The sequence below is a fragment of the Uranotaenia lowii genome, chromosome 2 (assembly GCF_029784155.1).
Source record: "Uranotaenia lowii strain MFRU-FL chromosome 2, ASM2978415v1, whole genome shotgun sequence".
Lineage (NCBI taxonomy): Eukaryota > Metazoa > Arthropoda > Insecta > Diptera > Culicidae > Uranotaenia > Uranotaenia lowii.
In genome coordinates, this window is record NC_073692.1 from 299,803,630 (window position 1) to 299,817,764 (window position 14,135).

Genomic DNA, 14,135 nt, shown 5'->3' on the forward strand with positions numbered 1-14,135 from the left:
CTCTTAAGCTAGTTTTTTCTCGTTCCGGTGCTCGTTTAGGTGCTTGCAAGACACACCGGCGGAAAAAACAATTAAATTTTTTACAAAAAATTACGAAAAATGTGCAAAAAAATTCTCACATAAGAGCAGACATTTCAGAAGTGAATTTTCATAAATGGAATACGACACTTGAATAAAACCATGAAAATCTAAATAATTTTAAATCTTTTTCTAACACCTCAAACACTCCGTTGACTTCAGACAAAACCTTGAAATTGGGGTTAACAGAAAACAGGCGTGTTTTCAAAGGCAAGCAAAACACCACTTTTTGAAACTCAATGTACCGCTTAGCGGTTATCAATATTTCTTTCAAAAAATGTTTAAAATTCTTAAAGACCTTAAAACTGATTTTACTTGCTTTTTAAGAGATCTCTGAAGGAAAAAGCCATAGTGAAATAAAATTTAAATTCATCGATAGTTTTCACCTTTTCTTAACATTTTTTTCCTGATAAGGAAAAGTCAGAAATTTTTCTTCGAGCATTGTTTGACAATGTTTAAGTTCAAGCATGATGCACTCAATTGCAAAACGTTCAATTAATTGTCAGTCTAGAAAATTCCGTACTATTTAAAAAATTGACAGATTTAACAAATTTAACAAAAATGACAAACTTTTCAAAAATACCTACCTAATATACAAAATTGTGAAAATGGACAAAATTGAAAAAGGGTGTCCCCGATGAAATTGCCACACTATGAAATTGCTCCAACTTTTTAACCGTTGGGTAGAATTTATTGAAAATTTGGGTGAATTTAGTTCAAAGTGCATCGTATACATCCTGCAAGTTTTAAAGTGCTGTAATCAAAACTCACGGAAATGAAGTCGAAAGAAAAGCTCGTGCGTGATAAAATCTTGCGAATGCATCACGAGATCAAGGATCTCTCGCATCGTTCTATCGTTAAAACGTTGGGAATCGCGAATTCCACGGTGTTGCGAGTGATTACGCGGTTCGAGGAACGATTGACCATCGATCGGAAGCCCAGAAGTGAAGGAAAAAGTATTCCGTACAACACTAAAAATCACAACCGCGTAGTTGGGGCCTTCAACCGAAACCCGAAAGCCTCCGCTCAAGATATGGCTAAGAAGCTGCACCTAAGCCGAAGTTTTGTCCAGAAGGCCAAAACTAAGGCTGGGCTTCGAACGTTCAAGGTACAAAAGGCGCCTCATCGCGACGAGAAAAGTCCGCCAAAACCCGTGCCAGGAAATTGTAACTCAACATGCTGACGAACGTTGAATGCTGCATCATGGACGACGAAACATATGTGAAGGCCGACTTCAAGCAGATGCCCGGCAACCTGTTTTTCACGGCCAAGGATAAGTTCAGCGTTTCGGAGCATATCCGCACTCAGAAGATGTCTAAATTTGCAAATAAATTCTTGGTTTGGCAAGCCATCTGCACGTGCGGGAAGCGGATCGCACCTTTCGAGATTCAGGACACGATGAACGGACGGGTGTACATGAAAGAGTGCCTCCAGAAGCGGCTTCTTCCTCTCCTGAAGGCCCACAACGTTCCAACAATCTTCTGGCCGGATTTGGCCTCATGCCACTACTCCAAAGACGTGCTGAAGTGGTATGCGGACAATAATGACAAATTTTACTAAAATGATAATAGAAAAATATGACCAAACCGTCAAAAATGACAAATTTCACATAATGGACAAATTGACAAAAATGATAATATCTACAAATTTGACAAATTTAACAAAAATGACAAAATGGGTCAATCGACAAAAATCACAAAATGTTATTAAAAAAATGTCAAAAACTAAAAAAAAAGTTGTAAATTATGTTTTTTTTTGTCAGATCAGTATTGTCAATTTTGTTAACTTTATTGTTTTTTTTAATGTAATTTCTTTATTTGAAATGGCTCATAACTTAAGGCTTTAAGCACCCAAATTGGTTTTGTATGTTTACAATTGTTTGCTTAGGTCTAGACCATCACTTTTTGAAGAGAACAGGAAATATGAAAATGGAAAAAAATTATAGATGAAGATCAATAGCTTCTAGAAAAAGTTATATTTCGAACATGTTATCAATGTCTATAGCAGCTAAAAACATTTTAAAAATGGCGAACATAATTAAAATTTGTTGGTTTTGTCAAATTATTTAATTTTATCAATTTGGTCAAATTTTGTCTGGTTTGTCACTTTTAATACTTTTTTTTTTAATTTTGTCAATTTATTAATTTTTAACAATTTCCTGCATTTTGTCAATTTTGCCCTTTTTTTCATTTTTGTGAATTTTATCATTATTGCAAATATTTGGTCAATTCGGCAAATGTTGTAATTTTTGTCAATTTCGTCTGTTTTGTCATTGAAAATTTCGAACTCTTATCTTGTACTAACTCACGTATCTGATGAAGGTTTGATCGCTCGAAATAGGACCCCAGTCTTTGGGTTTGACTAAATCTGGGGAACACTCTTTGACGCTCCATGCGGCATGCACTAGGACTACCTGAGTAGATGATAATGATAGATCTAGTCAATCTACGGAGAAACGCTGATTGCTGAAGGTAACATTTGTGCTCCAGTTTTTTTTCTCTCGCCCAGTGAACGGTGAACGGTTATGACCAATTATGGAGCAGCTGAGGGCTAGTAAGTACTCACCGCACATGGGTAAATCACTAATTCATCCAGCATCCAGCAACATGCATGAATGTGAACAGTCGATTTGTGGAAGGTGCCAAGTAGACCCCATTGTATGTACATGAGGTCGTTTTTCCAGTCTACGCCTGGCGGGAAAAGAAGCAATCATATACATCTGGTAAGGGGTTCCTCCGAATCAAAACCTGATCCTTCGGTTGGTTAGCTTGCAGGGGAGTTGCCTTGCACACCTTGCCTGGTGATGATGAAGATCAAGTGCATTGATTTGCACCTCCGGTGGCAACTTAGTAATGTGTAGGCATTTCATGATAATCTATTCGTAGATTTGCTGTTTTGAGGCGGGTTTTCTTGTTTGAAGAGAAAAAAAAGGCCGAGTCTGGCTAGCTAGCTAGCTAGAAGAGTTAGGAGACCTATCACATCAAGTCAATCTGTATAAATTTTGCGCACGCGTCATCAGCTTGTATAGAGATACACTATTTTTTACACCGCGTAAAATATTCATTAATCCAAAGACATATGAGAGATTCAACGGCAGCCCAAGAAATTAACTGATATGTTGATTGTTTGGAAAAATAGTTGCCAAAACAGAAATGCATTGATCTTAACTATAGAAATATAGCCATAACTGTTGACATCGTGATCAAAATAAAAAAAATAGTTTCAAGCTGTATCAATTAAAGCTTAGTTCATTTAGAAATGGGACAGCTGCGAATGCGTGTATCTTCAAAGCCATTCGTTTGACCGAAATATTTTCTATAAAGGGAATTAAGGTAATCTTATGGTAATTTATAAAAAAAAAATGAAAAAAATATTTATCGTTTTTTGTAAGAAATATTCCTACTTTATTCTTGGTATCTCCCATCGGCCGGCACACACTTATGTCAATCATGACATGGATCAGTTTTTCCCACTTATACTTTGCCTAATCTGTATTTTAGATGGCTGAATCTTCCTCCTACTTTTCGGTCCAATACTTCTCTTTTAAAAGAAACTGAGAGCAATTTAGTGGATGCAGCTGTTTCAAAATTAGCAAAACTTTATTATTTTTGTGCCACTTAAAAGCGTTTTTAATGGAATGTCTGCTGGCAAAATTTGACAAAAACGAAGCAAAACCGTCATGGGATTAAACTTAAAGTATAATCGGTTAGTATAGATCGTAGGTTGCGAATGGTACATACAAGATTACTCTTTTAAGGCTTTGAAAAAAGCGAAAACCAAAGTTTTCGTTTTTAGAATTGTTGTTTTTTTTTCTACAGACCAGACAAAGTGTGTATTTACTTTAATCTGCTAGGGACCTAACCACGAGCAGAAATGTTATATGATCCAAACGCTGTAACTTGTTTGAAATAGAGTTTTTCAGAAGTTTTGTCTTCCATCAGAAATCACCTGTCACATTGCCTCGGTACCGGTTATACAGCTTTCGAGCTCTGGAACTAGCAAAAATTTGTTGTTAGAGGTTAGGTTTGAATGACTCATAACTAGGCATTAATTTCAGGTTATCAGAGAAAAAAATGTGTACATTTTAGCGATCTACATTTAGTTTTTCGCTTATTAAAAATTAACAATTATGGTCTGAGATTCTACACTGATTTGACAGGTCGCACAAATGTCGCAGTCATGAGCGCGCAGTCCAATATAGGGTGCTGCGTATAATATTCGAGATTTTTTCAAGTTTTTGATCTTAGGCCGAACTCGATTTTAGGGTGTTGTGCAAAACAGATTGTTTGCAGTTTTATTGCATACAAACTCTCGTTCAAAATGTTCTATTTTATTGAAAATTTGATTTTTTATTATGCTACCTAACATGGCCATAGGAACGGGGAAGGTTTTGGAGGTTAAACTTTCGTCATGAGGTTAAAAAAAGCCAAGCAAAATGTTTTTCTCTAAACTCAAAATTTCAAATTCTTAATCAAATTATGATAGGTAAACGACTAAAATAATTCAAGAGTAATAATCTCGACTCAGAACTAAAGCCAAAAAATCGAAACCTTATTCCAGGTCCTATTTGGACCACAACAGTTTTAAAAAAAAATCTCCCTTTTTGATAGAAATTGATTCCCGAATATCGAATTTCAATAAGATACGACTTAGCTTGCCAGATTGCAAAGGCAATGTTCACATGCCGATTTTGTTCACATTATTTGCAAAATCAAGCGAATTTTTTTTTAAATAGAAAGGAATCAGGTATATTTAAAACTTGAAGAAGGTGGACTAAATCTCATAGATCCTGAGAGTAAAGCTAAAGCTTTGTTTATCCCCAATATTCTTTATGAAACCAGTGGAAATGAAAATTTGGATGAAGTCTATCTCCTTAACCAAAGATCATTTGAAATTTTACCGAGGAATGAGAGAACTTGGATTGAAGAAGCGATTATTTAAAAAAAAACAACTTTTCATTGACAAATGTCAGAGCTTTTTTTTGGTATTTCATTGATACAAAAAAGATCATTCCAAAAATTGAAGAAAATTTACCACTGATATGATTGGGAAACAATTTGGGAAAATTTAAATAGCAACTTCTTAACAGCTGAAGATAGATCGCGATTATTTGTATTAGTTAATGATTTGTTGCCAAACAAAGAAAAAATACGTTCTTATAATATAGGTCGCCTAAAAAACAGCAATTGCGAAATTTGCTTAGAGCCAGATACGAATCTACATCGCATCAAAGAATGCAAAAATGCAAAGCCTGTGTGGAAGTGGATAGAAAAAGTCATTAGAGAAAAATTCAAAATATCCGTACAATCACTCGAAGATATTCTTTCGTGGAAAATACAGCCCATAAACCAATGTCAAAAAACTGTGTTATGGTTAGTAGTTAGGGGAATGAGTTTTAATTTAGGAAGAGTAGGAAATTTATACATTTAAACAAAAACGCCTGAACGAATACAAATGGAATCTTAGGGTTGTATTGAAGAATCATTTTGGAAAATATGTTAACCTTTGTAACTAATTTGTATATTTTTTGAATAAAGAACTTTATATTATTAAAAAAAATCAAATAAATAATTCAGATTCATAGAGCTCACTAGGCTGAGGACCGGACACACGAGAATCACACATCAGTACATCCTGGAAAGAAAGGAAACGCCAATATGCTCCACGTGTGGTGTTATAATAACCGTGACGCATTTACTATTAGAGTGCAGAAAATATTCACTACAAATACATGATTTAACGCTAAAGCTCTATAGGTGAAATTTTCTCTTTATGAACCGGTCAGAGGAAGAGACCGGAGAGAGTGTCAATTGAAGGACCGCCCATTTATCGTAATTCAGTTCATTCAAATCGTAAATGTCGAATGAGCATATTATCAACTTTTTGGAGACATATTTACGAATTTGCTAAACTGCTATCCGATTAAATTTTTTTGCGCATAGCTTGTCGTAAATAAATGATAGAAAATCACTCAATACCAACGTGTTTACGATAGTTATTGAAAATGTCTTAATATTCGATTTGGATTATCATTTCTATTGCGATTTCATGTTAGCTGGGAACCCTCAAAGTACTCTGCAAAGTGATCCTGAACAGGATCCAGGAGAAAATCGACGCTACACTCCGACGGCAACAAGCTGGATTCCGATCCGGACGATCATGTGTGGACCACATCACAACGCTACGAGTAATACTGGAACAAATCAAGGAATTCCAGGACTCTCTTCTGCTGGTGTTCGTTTATTTCGAAAAAGCATTTGACCGACTGAACCACGAAAACATCTGGGCTGCTCTTAGACGACGAGGGGTCCCAGAGAAACTAGTCCATCTCATCGAAGCACAGTACGAGGCATTTTCGTGCAAGGTCTTGCACGACGGTGTCTTGTCCGAACCAATCCCGGTAACTGCTGAAGTGAGACAGGGATGTATTTTGTCACCGCTGCTTTTTCTCATCATAATGGATGAGATCTTGACTGGATCGATTGACTGTAGACCAAACCGAGGATTGCCGGAATCCTTCATCAATTGAGCAGACGATATTGTTTTGCTCGCCCAAACAAGACATGCAGAGCTAACTCGACGACCTCACCGAAAGCTCCAAGGCAGCAGGTCTCAAAATCAATGTCGGAAAGACCAAGTCGATGGAAATCAACACAGAAAATCGTTCCAATTTCGTGGTAGCTGGACAACAGGTTGAGACAGAGGAGTGCTTCCAGTATCTTGGTAGCCAGATAACGGCTGATGGTGGTACCAAGAAGGACATCGAAACCCGGATCAGAAAAGCCCGATTTGCGTTTGCGAGTCTCCGAAACATCTGGCGCTCGCGCCAGATCTCTCTACGAACTAAGATCCGAATCTTCAACTCAAACGTCAAATCCGTATTGCTGTACGGGTGTGAAACTTGGTGGACATATGCGGTGACGACGCGGAAACTGCAAGTTTTTGTGAATCGCTGCCTGCGGAACATCATCCGCGCATGGTGGCCTGGCAACTGGATCTCAAACGTTGAACTTCATCGCCGGTGTCATCAAAAGGCGCTAGAAATCGAGATTCGGGAACGTAAGTGGAGATGGATTGGGCACACGCTGCGAAGAGATGAAAACGAGATTTGCAGAGAGGCGCTTGACTGAAATCCAGAAGGGCATCGAAGAAGAGGCAGGCCCAAAAGCTCATGGCGGCGAAGTCTAGCCGCTGAAATCCGCACAGTTGACGAGAACCTTGGCTGGCAGCCAGTGAAGACGCTGGCTCCGGATCACCAGCAGTGGAGATCTTTTATCTCAGCCCTATGCGTCGGTCAATCGGCGCCGGACCCTTAGGTAGGTAGGTAGAGGAGGAATATCAGCAGCCAGTCTTTATCATCAGTCAGTCTTTATATCAAGCCATCTCAAAGTGGATTCCCACACAAACTACAAGCATGGCAAGAAAAAGTCAAATAAGTTTGGTGAAACGAAGGTTTGTCGTTTTGCTCCGTGGCCGTATCTTACCACGGAGTTTCGACAACGATCAAGAGGTTTGACAAAACCAAAACCGGAGGTTGACAGCCCTTGAAATACGAGCACATATGAACAAGGAAAGCGGCAAACCGATCCCGACCTCCACCGTCAAAGGAAGGCTCCGCGAAAAAGGACTTCTTGGCCGGGTGGCTGTTCGTAAGCCCCTAATTTCGCAGAAAAATCGCATAAAACGGCTGGCCTGAGCACAAAAATACTAGCGTTCCACCCCCGATCAGAGAGCCAAGGTGTTATGGACCGACGAATCTAATACCGTATTTGTTTTCACCACCCGAAAGTGTTGCACCTTCCAAGCTGAAAACGAGCATGAATCGAGTTTTGCACCCACCTTTGTTGGTGTACGTGAAATCGGCAGTGTCAACAGAAAACATCAAGCTGTCAAAAATCCATTACAGCTGGTATTTGTTTTCGTTTGATATCGAAAATTGAAACAAATTTACTTTAGTTGATCATTTTCTAGTAAATAATATGAAAATTTTAACATGAATTTATGTATTATGTTGAATTGTGAAGATTTCAGATTTATTTTGCTTGGTAGATTCGCCTCTGGCTCTGATGATAACTGCAATACCGGCTGATTTTGGGCGGTCTATGTTTGCTGCTGCTAGACTGCAGTTACCCCAGCTTGAAGGTTCCGGTATTTTGAACGTTTATTCCTCGCAAATCTCATCTTCGTTCGAGTACCTATTTCCGTTTCCAGATTACAAAAGAAAAATTCTTGGAAGTCAAATTGGCGAACTCAGATCGCGGAAGTCGGGGGAGAAAATTTTGCTAACAGACCGAAACGAACGAAATTCAAGCTCCCATACGAGTGTAGTCTCGAACTAACGTTTTTGAAGGGCAACGGGTGGGGATCCGGGACTTGGCGCAACCGAGCATCGTCACCCTAAGGCACAGCTCGTAGCAGAGTAGCTTCGATGCAGCTGAACGATTCTTGCTGTGGAGACCAACTTAGAGGACCCTCCCGAACAAGAAAACTTTTCGGTTTGGGCGATTCCACCAGATCTTTGGGTTGGCCTTTTTGCACTTGGATTTGCTGCTCTTTTTCGGCATCGCCTGGAACCGATTGCAGCAAGCCTTCTGGGCACATTTCTTCTTGGGAGCGTTGTTTGCTTTGGAACGTGCCATCCAGGTGAAATTCACCGCCTCTGTTGGAAACGGCACTGGTATTGAATCCGGAACAAGTTTCCGTTCTTCGGGATAATAAAGAGAAAAAAATAAGCTCGAACGCAATTTTTGCGGTATAGAAATAAACCAACCAGCTGATGTTTGTTTACATCGGGAAGCACGTGCTGTCAAAATTCATGATAGTATTGGTGAGAGCGCAAGCAACACCGAATATTTTCAGAGTGTTCCACCGTCCACTTTATGGTGCACTACCAGTGGACTACTTTTCGTGAAAACGAGCATGAAAACAGCAAAAAGTGCACTACCGGTAGTGCCCCGTTGCACCACCACACGAAAACGAATTCTCTATAAGTTTGAAACATGGCGGTAATGGTGATGGTTAACGACTGACATTCAACGAAAATGCCAGCTAGATCGAAATCATCATAATTGCTTGAACTCAAAGCATGCTATCATAATATGCGGTTTATCAGTCTAGAGCGTTTTCGTTGATAGCTTCGACCCATACCCAATCACTTTCACAACTGTAGTGACAAAGTCAGTTGCTGAAATTTAGCGCAAACGTATGTCAACGTGCTACTGAGTTTGTGACTGAGTTTGTGATTGACATTTTACGGTCATTACTTATCACATAAAATGGGTACCGTGATATTTAGTAAAACTCGGGTTTACATTCATGCACACGTGACTGTGCGTTAAAATAGAATAGGAAATAAAAAGGCGGGAAAATCCTTGCCCTCTGAAACATGTTGCAGTTTGTTTTATGGGCTATCTAGTTCGAGCAAGTTCACTGGTGTTGGGAAAAAGTGGTATGAATTTTGTCACTTTTTGCACTTTTTGAAAATTTTGCCATGCAAAACATTTTTAAGATCTGCGGCCTTCAAGTCTGTTCTCCATGTCAGGAGCGGCGTGCGGAGTGCAACAACGTCCTGGTGGTGTTCGGGACGCAAAACAGCAACATCGCGACGGTCCTCCTGCGAGATAGTGGGGTTAGCTGCGGGCCTTGCGAGCCCGTGATTCTAAAACCAAGTTGTGGGAAATACTTCAGAGCTCCTGGGCCTCGATTAGCCGAGAGACGCTGAGTAAGCTTATCAATCGTATGCCGCGCATGGGTAAGGCTGTCATAGAAGCGAGAGGATGATATTTTGATGAAAAACTGGCTTAAGCTGATGTTTCTTAAACATTTCCCTAATCTTCCAATTCTTAAACTATTTTCGCAATGAATATTCTTAAATAAAATTTGAAAAATTTCTTTTATTCAAACAAATGATGCTATTGATATTTCAATTCCATTCGGCAGAATTTTCGAGAAAAAATAGAATAGAGCAAAAAGAACTTTTAATTTCAAACTAAGAGAAGATACCATCCTTTTATTTTATTCTATTTATAAAATTATTTTTCGGTAAGTAAAAGTCTCAATGTTAAATTAAACTTTATCTTGTAAATCAGGCCTAGTAAAACCTGAACAATGAACCGTCTGAATGTTTAATTCTCGTATACATTTTTTAAATGAACATGAGCCTATCATAAAAGGTGAGATTGTAGAAAGAACATGACAAAAAAATTTTTAGTCATCATCCAAACGTTTTTTCAGCATCTTTCGTATCAACTTAAAAAATATCCAACTTCAGAGGCATTTTTCATGGTTATAACTTCAAAATATAATTTTTGTAAGAATTCTAAAAAAATAAATCATTTCCTTAGCTTCCAAATGAACCCATCAGATCTGCAAAACGATGTTAGATGAGAAAGACATGAATGAAATAAATTTCCATGTTTGTTTTTAGAAGAATGATCCCAAACTTTTGGCCGATACACCAAACTAAGGGGTGATCCAAAACTATTGGACGATAACTTATGTGTTTATTTTATTAATTAAATGTGCATTTTGAAATTTTTGTAAAACTTTTTTTTTTATTGTGTTTCGAGTAGTAAAGAATAAGGATTCTAATGCAACTCAAATTTTGGAATTTGGTCCACCCTATCCGAGATGATCGGCTTTGAATATTGAGTGAGATTTTTTGAAAATTTTCTAACTTTAGAATAAGTTTAAGGTACAAAACTAAAACATTATTTCTGGACAAAATACCTCCGAAATAGCTATTGTTCATTATTTTACTAGACACGAATGCCATAATGATGGTAAAGTGTCAAAAATAAAACCTAAAAAAAAATTAAAAAAAATATTGTTCATTATCTTTCAAATGAGATCAGAAGATTTGCAATATGTCCTGAGACGGCTTTGTATGAACGATCAAAATTTGCATGTTTTTGGTCGGCAGTGTCAACATTAGACTGCCCAAAATTTGTATGGGAAATTCAAAACCTGTTAAATCTAAATTTGATCCTAGGCCTAGTACAATAAAGATCTCATGCTAAATTTGGGCCAGATCGAATTAGGGAAGGGGTCGCTCAACGAGCCTGAAGTTTGTATGTGACTTTGAGACATTTTGTTCTGGAAAAACATGAAATATCAGTTTTTCATCAATTCTCCGGTCGATATTCTTTGAATACCATCTTTAAAAAAATTAGTCCATTTTGAAGCCTAATAAATTCTTTATCTTAACTTTAAACGAAAAGAAGTCTTGGGATGAAATATTTGTCATAATTTGGGCTTTAAGAAAAATTGTATACATAAGAAATCGAACGAATTGAACCAAAGTTATTGATGAAAAACTGTTTTTTCTAAGATTCTCCCGAACAAAATGTCTCAAAATCCCATACAAACTTCAGGCTCGTTGAGCGACCTTCCCGTGATTCGATCTGGCCAAAATTTAGAATGAGATCTTGTACTAGGTCTAGGATAAATTTTAGTCTGCACCGCATAACTTTTTCAATAGTCGAATTATTTGGGGCACTCTTATCAACATACGCAAAGTATGAAGAAAGATTTGTTTGATAAGTTCCAGTTTTTTTTCAATAATTTCTATTTATCTTAAATCACAAATCCATCAATTTCCTAACATACTCAAGGGCGTTTGCGTTTGACGGTCGCCATGTAAAATATTTTGTAATGCATTGTAAATTTTTATATAATGGAAAAACTTAATGACCATGATATGTGTTTTTCTCTTTTTCCCCATTCCCCACATCTCCGGGACTATTCATGAAATGTGATACTGTATACAGAGCACATTTCATGAAAATTTCCGGAACAGTGAAAATGGGGAAAAAGAGGAAAACGTACTTATTAGCGACAACTAAAAATGGCATGTATACCTCACTTCGGCATGTCACGGCAGTTAAGAAGTCAAAATTGACAAAATGTTTAGGTACTTATAAAAATTCCTTCATATGAGGGGATTTTTTTTTATCTCATGTAAATAAATCTGCAACCCTTTCCGCAGCAGTTATCGAAAACAATTGACGATGATTTGCGGATTTAAAAAAACTCGACTCGACCTTGACAGGACTCGAACCTGCAATCTTCGGATCCGAAGTCCGACGCCTTCTCCATTAGGCCACAAGGCCACGTTATCTGTATCCATTGTCCAGTATTTATCCAGCCTTCGACACTTTGATGGGTATTGTCCGTTTCTTATCCATGATAAGAAGATAAAACTTTAGGCCTGAGCTCAATCATATTTATATTGGGCAAGCAATGAGCATGAAAGTTGTACTTTGATCCCAGATACAGATGTCATATTCTATCACTTTTTTTTGCCTTTTGCAATAAAAAAAATCGTAATTGTAGATCAGTCAACCCGACGACGACTGGCGGTGTATAATTTGCACCATTAAGGAAAGCGCCGCAGCTTTGCTTTGAACGAAAGCCGCCCACCGCGGTTGTTAAATAGTCGGAGGTGGATTTACGCTGTGCGGACTCATTAAAACATAAACGAAATACGATATCCATTGCCGGTGACACTCAAATTGATTCGCGCACGTGCTTCGTACGATTCCGTCTGCCCGGGGCCCGCACAAATGAACGGCACATCTACCTCATTCTGCAAGATTTATCGAAAGGGCTTATCTTTTTTTGTATTTTTTGGCGATCCATTTTTCTTCCGGTTAACAAAAATCCGGTAAATAATTCTGAAGGAAATTATAATTGTAATACATATTACGAATCTTAACATTCTTCCAAAACATGTGAAGTCGTTTTGCAAAAACTAGACTCTCGTGCGTATAATTTTTCCCAGTGACAGTAGGTCTCCCCAAGATCTGCATAGCGTTCATTCCGGTCGCTCGCTTGCTTGGAAGGTGCAAAATCATATGGATGCGCGGTGCAAATTACAGACCCGGGTGTGCGCCGATTTTCAACCGAATCATGACACCCATACGCATAAATTAGACGGACCGACGACGACGAACGGATTTGTAGGTGCCTTCGATTTGCTTCATCAGCCCAAAAGGTGCCGATGGGAAAATTATGCAAACATGCGTATTTTGTCGCCGGCCTTTTTTTCAGCATGCTTGCTCTCAGTGCTTCAAACCTTCAATCGATGGTTCCAATCAAAGATCCATAAGGCCGCCACCATGTGATCGTCAGTGGGCGGCATAATAGAGCAGAGACCTCTGCTCTGGTCGGGATCATAAGACAAGACATAGCGCCAAGGGGCGGACACCTCAAAGCCCCAAAGGTGTCGACGGAGGCCAATTTGTAGAGCGTGTAATTCATTGCGCTGCCTAATTTGGATAGCGTTGTGCTGTTTGGTCAAAATTGTCGCAGATAATTCCGCGTTGGTTTCTCTTCCTTCGGAGAAAGTGTTCCATTCCAATCGATACAGATTTAGATGGATAATTTATTATAGAGATGAAGAACGGATTTTTATTTTTGAAGAATTCAATAAAATTCTTTTGTCAAACGTTGACGGTACTTTATCGAGATATATGATTATTAGATATAGGGGAAAGTCGGGCAAGACGGACTCCCTAAGGTAGAATCGCAATAGAAAATCATATTTTGCTTTTATCATCGCAGTTTTTGTGCAGATGGGCAATTTAAGTTGTTTTCTATTGCACGAACCATTAGAATTAGTAATTTTTTTCCATCAAGGCTGTTTTTAGACTAATCTAAAACATGCTTGCAAACTACAGTTTTCAAAAATGGTCGGGTTTAACGGACACTGCTAAGAAAAGGTAAATTTTTCCGGAAAAAAATTCTGTAAAAGTACAGTACCGTTCATAATTGTATAGAAATTGAAAGCACGCACACTGTCACTTCGACTTTGAACTTCCATAACTTTTTACTATGATTATATTTTTTGATCAAATTTTCTGCAAAACATACATCAACTATCACACTATTATATCACAAAATTTGAGCTTTCAGGAGTTTGTGTGGCCTGAGATACAGTAATTCTACGAAAATCGGACATTTTGGACTTTTCTCATTCAAACTACAATATCTCAGAAACTACGCTACATATTTTGTTCAAATTTTGCAGAGTGATTGTTGAAATGTAAAGCTATTAT

General features: G+C 38.1%; 1 protein-coding gene and 1 non-coding gene across 3 annotated transcripts in view; both read right to left on the bottom strand.

Annotated features, from left to right (window-relative positions):
- LOC129750057 (Krueppel-like factor 3) overlaps positions 1 to 14,135 on the bottom strand; it is a 582,531-nt gene that overhangs the window by 106,366 nt on the left and 462,030 nt on the right. The gene's annotated exons all lie outside the window — the stretch shown is intronic.
- On the bottom strand, positions 12,116 to 12,188 carry Trnar-ucg (transfer RNA arginine (anticodon UCG)). The gene has a single exon. It is a non-coding gene; the product is annotated as a tRNA-Arg (tRNA).